Source organism: Manis pentadactyla, chromosome 2 (genome assembly GCF_030020395.1).
Source record: "Manis pentadactyla isolate mManPen7 chromosome 2, mManPen7.hap1, whole genome shotgun sequence".
Taxonomy (NCBI): Eukaryota; Metazoa; Chordata; class Mammalia; order Pholidota; family Manidae; genus Manis; species Manis pentadactyla.
In genome coordinates this window covers 96308916-96321756 of record NC_080020.1, presented here as the reverse complement: position 1 = coordinate 96321756, position 12841 = coordinate 96308916, and positions in this window count along the sequence as shown.

Genomic DNA, 12841 nt, shown 5'->3' with positions numbered 1-12841 from the left:
ATTTGAAACCAGATAGTCCAATTCTAGAGCTGTGCATGTCATCACTAGCAGATACTACCTTTGTAATTCAAAAGTAGAAGCCATTCAAAGTAATAAAGGGGTACTCCTAGCAAAATGAATTCACATATATGTGCAAATCTAATCTCACTACAAAAATCCTGTTAGCAGTTTTTGAAGTGAAAACATTTCTGAACCCCAATCAATACCCATTAACAATGGTATATTTGAGACTCTGAAAGATATTTCTTCATAACTAAAAGATCCCTAAACTCCCCAAACTTGCTCATTGCATTACAAACAGCAGACATTGAGTGTACAAAAGAACTTGGGTAGATATTTAGTCTTTTGCTGTTTTTGTCCACATAATAGACATGTTAATGAACAAAATCCAACATGCAACCCAAGCTCAGAGGAATAAAACACAGTACCACCTATTCAAAACTTGATACCAATTCCTCATCTCTCTTTTTCACTCTCTGTACCAGCCCCTGGGAAGGATTTAAAATTCCTTCTTAAATTAGCATAAAACTGGGAAGCCTTTCCTCCTACCCTGACATGTAACATCGGTTTCAGTTATTCTGTTTTTTTTGGATATGGTTTTTATGAGACAAAATAGTGTATTTAACTGAAAATGTCCATAATTCAGAGGTTTATAATTATATCTGGCATTTTTAAAGTTTAATACATTTAGGCAATGATTCCTCATAAGCATATCATATATCTAGGGATAACACTTTTCATACCTAACTATAAGGAACCTTCTAAGTCATTGTCATTTATGTGGAATGGTTTACAAAGGCACTATAGAAACTGGAGTTTCATTCCTAATTCTGTAATTAGCTGGGTTGCATGTTGGATTTTGTTCATTAACATGTCTATTATGTGGACAAAAACAGCAAAAGATTGAATATCTACCCCAAGTTCTTTTGTACACTCAATGTCTGGTACTTTTTTGTTTTATGCAATAAGGGAAACCCTTGCATTCAATTTCACCAGTTGAACAAATTCATTCAGTTGCTCTGGAACTCAGTTTTCTAGTTAAAGTTCCTCTAATTTTACTAAGGTTTTATAATTTAAAAAGAAAAACAGATGCTGTCTTTGATAGCAAGCTTCAGTTGCCATTTAAGAAAAATCATCATCAAGTGCACCCTGAGGCAATATATATAGTCTTTCATTTGCATATAGTGATGGTATGTTCCACAGATAATGCTTTAAAGAGAGAACTGGAAAAGATATACTCCATGTTAAAGAAACTGAAGATGGAAAATAAGAGGGTGTTTTACTAACCAGGTGCCTTACTAATGCTTTCATGGCTCTGAAACTTGGGAAAATTCCTTCCCTAACTAGGTAACAAAATTTGTTCTGATATCTGAGTCATAGCCTGGGAGACAGAGTGGGAGAGCAATGCCTAAGTTCATTTAATATTTGGATTGAAAGCATTGTTTTACTTCTAAAATGGTGAAACTACAGACACAGGTATATTCACTGTTATATAATAAGTCTGATTTTCTAAAACTTCAGGGCTTAATTAACCTTTTACACAATAAGAGAAACCCTTGCATTCACATTTCACAAGATGTGTCCCACCAAAGATTAGTTTTGCCCAATTTTAATGAGTATTGAATGGAGTAAAAAAAAGCATTTTGTGATTTTTAAAAAATTGGGCTGGGGTGAATACAATTACACAGGTTTCCTTTATCTTACCTTAAAACAAGTAAGATACCTCAGTCTTTTAATATGCTCATGTAATTTTTGAAAGTAGACTTGCTTGGCTCTGAATCCTTCTTCACCTTCCGGCATGTCCAGAGATGGGTATTTCCAGAACACTTCCCTGGCCTTACTACATACATTTCCTTGAACATAGCTGATAGGTAATATGAACCTTGCTGGGGTTCTGGTATTTTTTTGTTTTTCCCCTACTGAACCACAGTCAAGCAAAATTTTTGCAGCAGAACCATGAGTAGTCCAGGTGCTGTCCTGGTACCAGTTTCTATTTGAATCAAGGTTATTATGCTCTTGCTCTCAGTCTACTTCTACCCTCCTGTTCAACTGGAGTATCTCCGCTTGTAAAAAGGCATAACTTCAACAGAGGTTATGAGATAGCTTGGGGCACAGTCTAAAGGACAGCTCTGTCTATGGCACGTGAGTTGGAAGGCTGTGAGCAGGCTAAGGGGTCAGAGAAATACTGGTCTAGATGGCAGCATTGGTGAGATGTGCAAAGGCAACTGATGGCTAGACAAACACTTTTCAAGCTTCAATGTACCTAAGAATCACCTAGAGACCATGTCAAATACAGATTCTGATTCAATAGGTCTGGAGTAAGGTTGGAGATTTTGCATTTCCAAAGCTTCCAGGTGATAACTAATGCTGGTCCAAGGATCACTTCATGAGTATCCAGGTACTAGAATAAGTAGAGATTGATGGCTATTGAAGTAGCAAATGATGACAATTAACTTGTATCCAGGTAATGCCATTTCAAATTTATACTCAGCCATTTGTGCAGTGCTTAGATTTGTTGCTGATATTTTACTAAGTAAAGGATTTTAGAAAATAATGGTTATTGCTTAACAATATCATAAACCATTTTTTCCAATAAGCACATACACCTTAAAAGATCCATTTATAAAAGCAGATTTTACTATGTTAGATCTACACTTTTAGGATGAAGAAGGAAAGACTTAACAAAAGTTGAAAAATTCTTGCAAGTATGGTGAAACTCTTTGTCTGGTTCTCCATTATTAATTGAAATTAAAGGACAAGTCTTACTTAAGGCTTATAGACTATTTCCAGGATTTAATTTTATTAATATAAAAGCATTTAATTAGACAAATACTGTGTGCTATGTTCTATGAGTATAAGGGGATGCTGATCTTTATGTATCTGGGGACCCAACAGTCATTTTTTGCTGTTTACACTTAGAAGGGACTTGGGTTTACTGTATGTGAACTATTGTCAAGAACATTCAACATCAAGATTCATCACCATGTGACTGACCTTTCTATTATCTAAAAAGTTAATCAAGAAAGTGGTTGCATTTCCACTGACTTGACACACTAATCCCATAGTAAGTCCAGCACAATTGTATAAGCAGTTATATACTTTTCTTTATGGTGCTTTCAGTGAAGTTATTCTGACCTGAAAATGCTGAAATGATTGCTGTACTATGTACACCAACCTGAGTTTTTTCTGAAGTTATTGTCTTTCAGCTCCAATAAAATAAATATGAATATTTATTATACTAGTAAAACATACATTCTAGTCTAGGAAGAACTATTTATGTTCTGTAATTATATAAGCATAAAGCCAACCAGTAATTATTTAATCAGTTACAAAGGAAAAATATTGTCTAAGCAGCCCAAGGAGCAGGTCCTCATGACGCTGTTTTTTGAATTTCTGGAATATAGTAAGTGCTCAGCAGACACCTGTTAAAGGGAGGGATGAAGGGAGCAATAGTTTGTATGTTTTGTTTTGGTATTTTGTGTGTGCTTTTAGGAAGTTAGTGTCCAAATTAATTTAATCTACCCACTGAAGGTTTGAAATTGCTTAGAAATCCTATTTGTAGGCATGCTTTCAATTTTGCACATGTATTACTTTAAGTTATCCAGACAATATATAATCTATTCTCTTGTAGAATTTTTAGAAGTTCCCCAGAAATCTATAATTGACCATCATCTTCAAACCCAGCCCTCCTCACAGGTAACCCTGTTATCAGTTGTGTTTATCTTTCTTGCCTTCTGCTGTCCAGTACAGTAGCCACTAGCTAAATATGGCAATTCAGTAATTGAAATGTGGTTAATGCAACTGAGGAACTGGATTTTCATTTTTATGAATTTAAATTTAAGTAGCTTTCTGTGGCTAGTGGCTACTATATTGGATAGCAAAATTCTAAACTTCAATGTGATTTTGTGAATAATTCTGTGCCTATCAAAATATATATTACTGCTTCTTGGGCTCTTTTTTAATTATAGTATCATACTTAAATGATCATTTGGCAACTCGCTTTTTCCATTCAGCAAAGATCTCCCTTGTTACTTTTAGCTGATGCCCACTAGTCCATAGCATGACTGTTTCTCAGTCCAGTTAGCCATGAACCTATTGATAGACATTCAGGTGTCTAGTTGTTCACTATTATATAAAAGGAACAACTTTGTGAGTTCCTCACTGGGCACACATTCTAAGATTTTTTTAATAATAGATACATAGAAGTAGGATTCTTAAATGATAAGATATAAGCATTTTTCATCCTAATGGAAACTACCAAGTTGTTCTTCAAAGCGGCTGATTTCAATTTACACTCCCACCAACAGAATTTGAGTCCCCACGTTTTTTCCTCAAACAGACTTATGCTGTCATCAATTTCCTTGCACTAACTGTCAAAGCCTTCTTTTCCTTTTTTCCTTCAAGAATGTCTTCTATTTTTTAGGGTAGAAGAAATTAAGAAGACCATCAAAGGCTACCATTAAAATTCACATAAATGGGAAGATATATTTCACTTTGCTTCCAAGTGAATGTTCAATTTTAGCTCTTTAACAATTTTAGTTGACCAAGAATTTCTCAGGAGTATCTCTAATATGGCAATAGCCACACATTATACAAGTCTCTTTCAAAGGAAAAAGTATTAACTTTCTTTTCAGCAATGTTCTGGCACTACTCAGTAAAAGATGTTTTAAATTGCTTTTCTTTAATAAAGACAGATTGTGCTGAGCATTTATATTTTATGCCTAGTCCCTCTTTTACACATCAGTGTAGAATTTTCAATGCCTGGCCAGGACTCTATTACATTTTGTGGCAGTTTTCTCCTGGGCAAAATTAATGGTATTAGATAAGGACTGAATCTGCAAATTCACTGGATCCTGGTCTGACAGTAATGTCACTGCAGCAAGCTTAGAGTTCTGTGTGGTTGAAAGAGCGCTTGACCAAGAGTCTAGCCGTGACTCTTCTAGGACTTGCCACAGGGCCTGAGGCAAGCTTCCACTTCCTAGGCCTCAGGCTCCCTATTTGAAAATCATGGTGATGGACTAGATGACCACCAGGGTCCCCTTCATTGGTAAAATACACTGTTCCTAAGAACAGATTACCCAACACTCTAAGTATTACTTATAAAGACTGTGGTAGTATTTGAATGAAGAAGAGTCATCAGAAATGGTTTTATGTAAAATCAGTATACACTCATTAAAATGTAAGGCCAAGTACGTATGCTCTGCAAGAGCACATTCTGCTTACGTTTTTCTACCAATCTGGGATGGTCAATGAAATGCTATCCTACCCATTCTTCAAAGGTAAGAGCCACCTTCTTGGGAAAGATTTAGGAATTACAGAGAGAGTCAGGGGTACTGGAAACTTGCAGAAAAGTTTTAGAACTTTATATGCAATAGAACAGAAGAGGGTTTCCAAAAATTAGAGACTGTTAACTTTCATGCTAATCCTTGGCAAACTCTTGAATAAATTATTTAAGAAATTAATCATGAACCTTATATAGTGCACCTAATAATATACAGGAGTCAAATTAGGCTATTTAAAATCCATATCCTTTTCTATTCAGGAAAGGTGACTGTGGTAATAGATCAGCAGGATGGCTATCTGTGTCATATTGTATCAGGTTTTGTAAAGACATTTGACAAGAAGTTTCAGAATATACTTGTAGTACAATGGTACAAAGTGTGCTAGATGTATGTGTAAGTGAATTCATTAAAATCTGGACAACTATCCTCAAAAGGTGTGGACTAATAGAATCCGTATCATCCTGAAGAGCAGTCCCTGCAATTATAGCAGAGTTATAAGCATTTTAAGATACAGACTTGAGGATATGTGTTTTATGTTTATCAAATCTGACTAATACAAAACTGGAAAGATGGCTAAAGTGGTAGGTTACTAGTTTCCCAAACCAGATTGATCATTGCAATTTTCTAGGTGAGGTGTTAAAACAGAAGTCAGAACCCCAACCCACAACTACTGAATCAAAACCAGCAGAGTTGAAGCCCAGGAAATGGTCTCAAGTGACTATGACAAAGTCAAGTTTGAAAACCATATTCCCAGATGACAAAATCAAAATACAAGAATAAATTTTTAAAAATAAAAGGAAAATCTTCACAGGGTAGAAGAGCAGTTCAAATTTAACAACATTAAAATTAATTTGGATAAATGTAAAATCTTGTAGCTCAATAGCAATTCAGATTTATGGCTAATAGTTAACTGCAAAGATCTAACAGAATCAACAGAAAATGCTAATGTTCTCAAAAGCTGCACTTGTAGCTGCTGGTCTGAGCTGGTCAGAGCTGCAGCACACCAGCCCCAGAGGGGAACACCTGCAATTCACATCTAATTATTAACAACCTACTGGGGTCTGATTCCATTGGGAACTGGAAACCTGCTGTCAGTCTTGGGGACTGCTTTTTAAAAAAATGTTTATTTTTTAGTGACATATCCTAAACCTACATAATGTAAGAGTGCAACTTGATCATTTTTAAAGAGTAGATAGATACATAACCAACACGCAGATCAAGATACAGAATATGCTCTTTGTTCTCAGTCAATATTTCCCCCCAGAGGTAACCACTATTTTTCCTCTCTCACCATAAATTGTTTCTGCCTGTTACTGAACTTCATACAAACATAAACAGACAGTGTGTACCATTTTGCATCTGGATTCTTTTATTCAGCAAAAGACTGTAAGGTTATTTTTGCTATTGTGTATAGCAGCAATTTCTTTTTCAAAGCTTTGACATATCCCACTGTTTGCATATAATGCAAATTATTTACCCATTTTACCATTGATGGACCATTTAGACTGTTTCCAGTTTGGGCTATTATAAATAAAGCTGGAATGAACATTCTTGCTCATATATTTTATTGGACATAAGCACTAGTTTTGTTGGGCATATGCCCAGGAGTGGATGGATGCATCATAGGCACCCATCTGTTAAGCTTATGGGAGGTACTACCAGCTTTCCAAAGTGATCTTTCTAGCTTAAACTCTTACCAGCATTGTATGAGAGCAGATACATGTCCTTGTCCACACTTGGTATTTTCAGTACTTTTCATTTTAGCCATTCTGGTGAACGGTATCTTATTGTGGCTTTAACTGCATTTTGCTAGTGAAAACTGATGATGACCATCTTTTCATATGAATTTTGGCAGTGGTGTTGAAATATTTAACAACCAGCTTTTTGGAAAAAAATCATACATATAAAGTTTATTATAAATGTTACTAAGTAAAGTTTGTATAGCACACAATTTACAAATAAAAAGAACACGATAGCCTTTAAATTGGGAATTACATAAAGCCAATTGATTCTCATAGAATGCTTTCACTGATTTTTGCTGAACTGTTGTGTATTAGCCACACTAAGGTTACAGCTGACAAAGGAGTGTAGTTGCACATGACTGGTGGTATTCTGGTTTACATTAACAAGTGAGACAAAAGTGAAGCAACAAATAGTATGTTGGAATTTCACTCATGTGCCTCTGACTAGGGCAATTTCTTTGCTGCACTGGATAACGGTTTTAACATTCTAGAAGAGTTTCCTCAAAATTTTTATGTGCCTTGCTATGTAGTGTCTGCACATGACACACTCAATTTTAATCTGCATCAGTAACATGTTCTCTATCACTTTCTTAAGTCTAGACAGTCAACAAAACAATCCCTAATTTGCAGCATTTGCTGGTTTCCTTGATATAAATGCCCCCTGAGCTGATTTCAGGTTACCACCACTGGGACATCACTGCAGAGTTGGAAGCAGTGCAGTAACTCACCACCAGACAGTGTTCCCACCACACAGACACAATGGACAAGTTCAAGAGCAGAGATAATATTAAATATAATAAAATAATTAGCAAATGATGAGTTCTGAGTATGTATTACCTTTGTTTTTAATATAATTTTCTTAATTGAAAATTTATATGATTTTATTTTAAGTAATGATGGGTTTAACAACTAGCTTGTCAAATTCAGGAACACTTTAAAAACTGGTGCTTATGAGCCAGTATAGACAGACTTGAACACTGCTAACCGGACATTTGGGTATCATCTAATTTGAAATACCTGTTTTTTGTGTGTGTGACTTTCTAAAATTGGGTTGTCTGTACTGATTTGTGGAAGTTCTCTGTAGTTTCTAGATATGAGGGCTTCATCAGATAAATATGTATGTGTATATATGGGGGATGGGAAGGGAGAGAATATCTTTCTACATCCTAAATCCTACCTTTTAAGAGAAAACATGACAAACCCAGGATTTTGGTGAAGCACATAACAACTGTTCAATAAACATTTGGTTGAATAAGTCCTATAAGGAGATACTGGCATCTAAAGATTACAGTGAACCACTTGACTCAAGTCACAGATCACTTTTATATGGAAAAACTTCAGAGGTTATTTAATCTTTGTAGCACATTTCAATATCTCACAAGCACATAAATAGCCTCCTGCAGTGATGACCAACCACCCCACCCACAGTTACAGCACCTGGAAGTAGAGAATCACAGAATCGTGAGATCGAAAAGGAATTTAAAGGCCCATTAGAGCTCCTTTCCACCTTGCCACTCCATGTAGAGTACATAATCTTCTGCAGCATCCTTTCCATCAGAGTGTTACAGTCTCGGCGCTCGTTTAAGAAATAGTGAATTCTAAGCAATTTTATTCCAATAATCCTTGAGAATTTTGTGACAATGTATTTAGAGACATGTGGTGGTTAAAGCCAGAGATAAAAGGCAATGAAACTGAAATCAGTTTGCGCAACAGAATATGATGACAGGTCATGTCCCTTTTGCCTGTCGGGTGTATACGGCCCCCTGCACCCCCCCACCAGGCTGCTGATGCTTCAGGACTTTCCCTTTTCCTTCTTTTCTTTCTCCCCAACTTTCCTTTGTTTCGTGGCCCTTCCAAACTACGTAACACCTAAGTGATAGTGACATGTGTTAATGTGTTACTGTCTACAAAGTAAAGTAATTCTTATTAACCAAGAGCTTCTAGAAACAATCACCAAGCCCATCAGAGAAATCACCATGGGGAGAGTCTCTGCACCAGCAGAGGCGTGTCTGTCTCAGTCTGAACAAGGCAGCTCTCGCCTTCCCCTGCATGTGAGGATCACCTGGACAGTTCTATGACTTTTCATGGCCAGGCCATGCCCCAAACCGAATAAATAAGAATCTTTGGGTGTAGGTCTCAACATCAGCATTTTTATAAAGCTCTCCAGATGATCCCAAAGTTTGAAAGTATTCCCAGATTGAGGAAATACTGGTATAAAACAGCACCTGCATCTATAAATTAAGGTATTTTTTCTACTCTGTCCCAAGTGAGAGCAAACATCTGCTTCCTACCTCTGTGATGCAGCATTGTCTATTAACCCAAGATATGTCAGATGGCACCTTTCTTCCCTGGGCTGTGTAATCTCAGCTCTTCTCTCATTTTTCCTGTTTTAAGCCTTCCTTGGTCACACTCCTGTATTGATCTTCAATTCATTTGTCATGTTCTAGTCTAAAGATTCATTTTACATGGACGGGAAGATCTCAATTTCTGACTAAACTGGAGCAGGATGCAATTCATTTATGTTCATGGGCAAAACACTATTTGACATGTGGCTGGATTTAATCGATCCTGGAACCATTAAAAAGTTTTTCTTGACATTCTATGTTACAAGCCAAAAAAATGCCCAGCAACTTTTTGTGACAAGCATAATCTGAGTTCACAAAGGAACTGACCCAGTACTAAAAAAGGGTTTATCTGCAGGAGAGACAAGTGACCCCAAAAGAAAGGAATAAGGTTTCCCTCGTGCAATTCACAAGGAGAACAAGGAAGCATATTTCTGTGATTCCCAACTTCTAAAAGAAAAAAAAAAAAGATTGTGCTTTTTAATGTTTATAGTTTTATATCAGAGTCCTCAAGCATTCTTAGATTAAGTACCAAAGATCAAAGTCAGTTGGTACTTTGATATCCTAAAGGTGCAGGAACAGGCTCAAAAATCCTCTCAGTTCTTTCTGACTGAAAGAAAATGAGGAGGAAAAAGTAAAGCGTAAAAAATATACAGGTCCCAACAGAGGGAAATAATGAAGGGCACGGCATGGGAGAGGTTGAAACATGCATTCTTAAAATCTATAGAGTATAGTAAGCCTGGTGTCACCTTTTTAAATTTGTTAAGCTAGTTTTAATATTAATGTTTTAAAACATTTTGGGGTTATTAATTGGGAATTAGGCAGTGTTTCAGGAGCCTATTATAAAGGAACAAGCACTATATAATCTTACTCACTGAAAATTGAAAACAATATACAAATTTGATTTTTCTAATACCAAATTAATGTTTTAAAATGTCCTTAAACTTCAAAATGGACACAACATTCTGGAAAACTCTATTTACTGCAAAGACATTCTTGTTTCAAATACTGGCACATTTATAGTGTGCAATACCAGGTAAGAATATATTACTTTATAATCTAATCCTATTCTCTCACTTCATAAGCACAATGGAAAGACTGTTTATAATCCCCAAATATGAGTGTAGTTTTCATTTCCACAAATTGCAAGCAAATTTCTTCTAGTAAAATCCCCACTAGAAGAGTGTTTCTAAAAATTAGCACTTCACTCACTGATTCACTCATTCATTCAGCAAATATTTATTGAGTACCTACCATATTCCAGGGCCGTCTTATGTACAAATGGCATAAAGATAATTCGGGCTTCTCCTAGAGTGCAGAAGGGACTCTTACTTGTCACATTTCAGTCAAGGATGGCAAGCTACTGAAAGGCCCTTTCACTTTCTTGGTTACTGAAGGATGAGGGCGAGGAAGGCGCTTCTGCCATTTGTGCTCAGTAGACAGATCGCTGTTCTAAGAACCACTTTACACAGAGAAAGTTTGCAATAGCAATTACAAGAGAGATGTTCATTAAACTAATGTTGGCATGTGTCTTTAAAATCTGATATGGACTTCCCTATGAAGCTTTTTCAAATGAAGTACTTCATAAAGGGAAGTGTTTTTGCAGTTCGTACTCTTTAAGTTCTGCTCCTTGGAGGGAAGAATGCAGTTTACTTGTGATGCAACTCCTGCGTTTGTTGCCAATGACAACGGTTGCTTTCTTGATTAGGTTTCATGTGGCTGGTCAGGTTATGTCATGAGAATTGTATTAAGGAGAATTATGGGCTTGCTGAGTGCCAGCTCTGTGCAGTAAGAATGGTGGGGGTGTGGGGGTGGAGTTGGCAGTGTTTCTTTGGCAGGAAATCAGAAAAACAGACTCCTGGGCACCCTACATGAGCCTTTCCACATCAACCAGTTTCCCTCCCCACGACCCTGGCATCTATTTTCTGGCCTCTGAAAAAGTGTGTATGTGGGTCCAGAAAGCACCACTGACCAGTTCTGTCCACATTTCTGTGGCTTCACAAAACCCTGAACTGCGATCTCCCTCTTCTCTCAGGATGTGACATTGAGAAAATCTTAAATCAACCATAATTTTCCACAGATTCTGAACTGGGATTTAGCAAGATAAGGTGATTAGTGAATTGAATTATAATAAATTCAGGCTATAGTCCAATTGTTTCCAGGTCTTCTCCTCCCTCTGTGGGTTAACAAGTGTTTCCAAAGCCGCAGGGTATTAAGAATCCTGAAGCAGCTAATTAGCAAGCAGTGTTGATCCACACCGCCTGAAGCCTGTGGGTCACAGACAGCTGTAATGCCTCAGCTTTCTCAGTCTATCAGAATGACGATGGAGCTCCTGGAATTGTATTTTGACATTCTGCTCCCTGCCTGTGGCAGAAAATAACCTTCTCAATAGGCACTTTAGCCAGGAGAGTCTGTGCATAAAAAGGTCTCATTGCCAGGACTATGAAAAAGCAAATGAACATTTCCTCATGTTCAGACTGTGACTCACGACTGGCCTGTTCATGGACAAAGGAAGCCTGAGGCATTCTCTTGACACATCAGCCAACAAATGAAATACAGGATTGGTGACTTGTTGAGTTTCAAAGCTTTGAATCAGTTATCTTCCAAAAAGCAGATAAAACCTGGGTAGAAGTTCCTAATACCCTTTTTCAACTTCCTCTATTTTCTATCTATTTAAAGATTTCATCAAGGGAAACGAAGGACCAGTTTACTATATCTCAAGGTAAATGAACAAAAACAACAATAAAAAGCTTTCTGTTTTTTCAAAAACCTTGGACAAGTTGAGATGAACTTGTTTAATCTTGTATTGATCTAAAGATAATATTATGTGCTTTATTAACAAAATAACCCAACACCCTGATGAAGAAAAGCCTATGTTTGGCCTCTGGCCTAGAATCCATCCTCCATAAGGTAAGCAAAAATGTCTTTCTAAAATATGGCATTCTCCCACTTGAATAACCTTGATTTTTCTCCTTCATGGTAGATAACATGCATATTTCTTCTGCTCTTTATACCTAAGGCGTTTCTACCGACTCACATCTTTGCAAATTCATTTCAGGGTACCAAGGAAGATATGTATACTCAGATGCAGCAGCGACAGAAACTCTGTACTCAACATGCCATGTCCTTTCAAATCTATTATTCCATCCACATAATGACTTGCTGAATTCTTTGTTCTTTTTAAAGCTACGACTTAAATTTTGCTTGCTTTGGGAATCCTTTCTTTTCCTGGCTAAGAGTGGGAATCACACTTTCTATCACTTCTATTCATTCCTCAATCAGGCATATCACAAGGATAGAGTCTGGGGCTTACCTTTTATCCCAAAAACCTATGTTGTCCCTAGTCTATAGAAGCAGGGTAATAAATTACTTGCTGAAGGAAGAGTTAGGTGGATGGATGCACAGTTGAAATTAGGCCATTAAACTAGACCACACCTAAAGCTTCTTTTCATTCTATAATTCATTTTATATGACT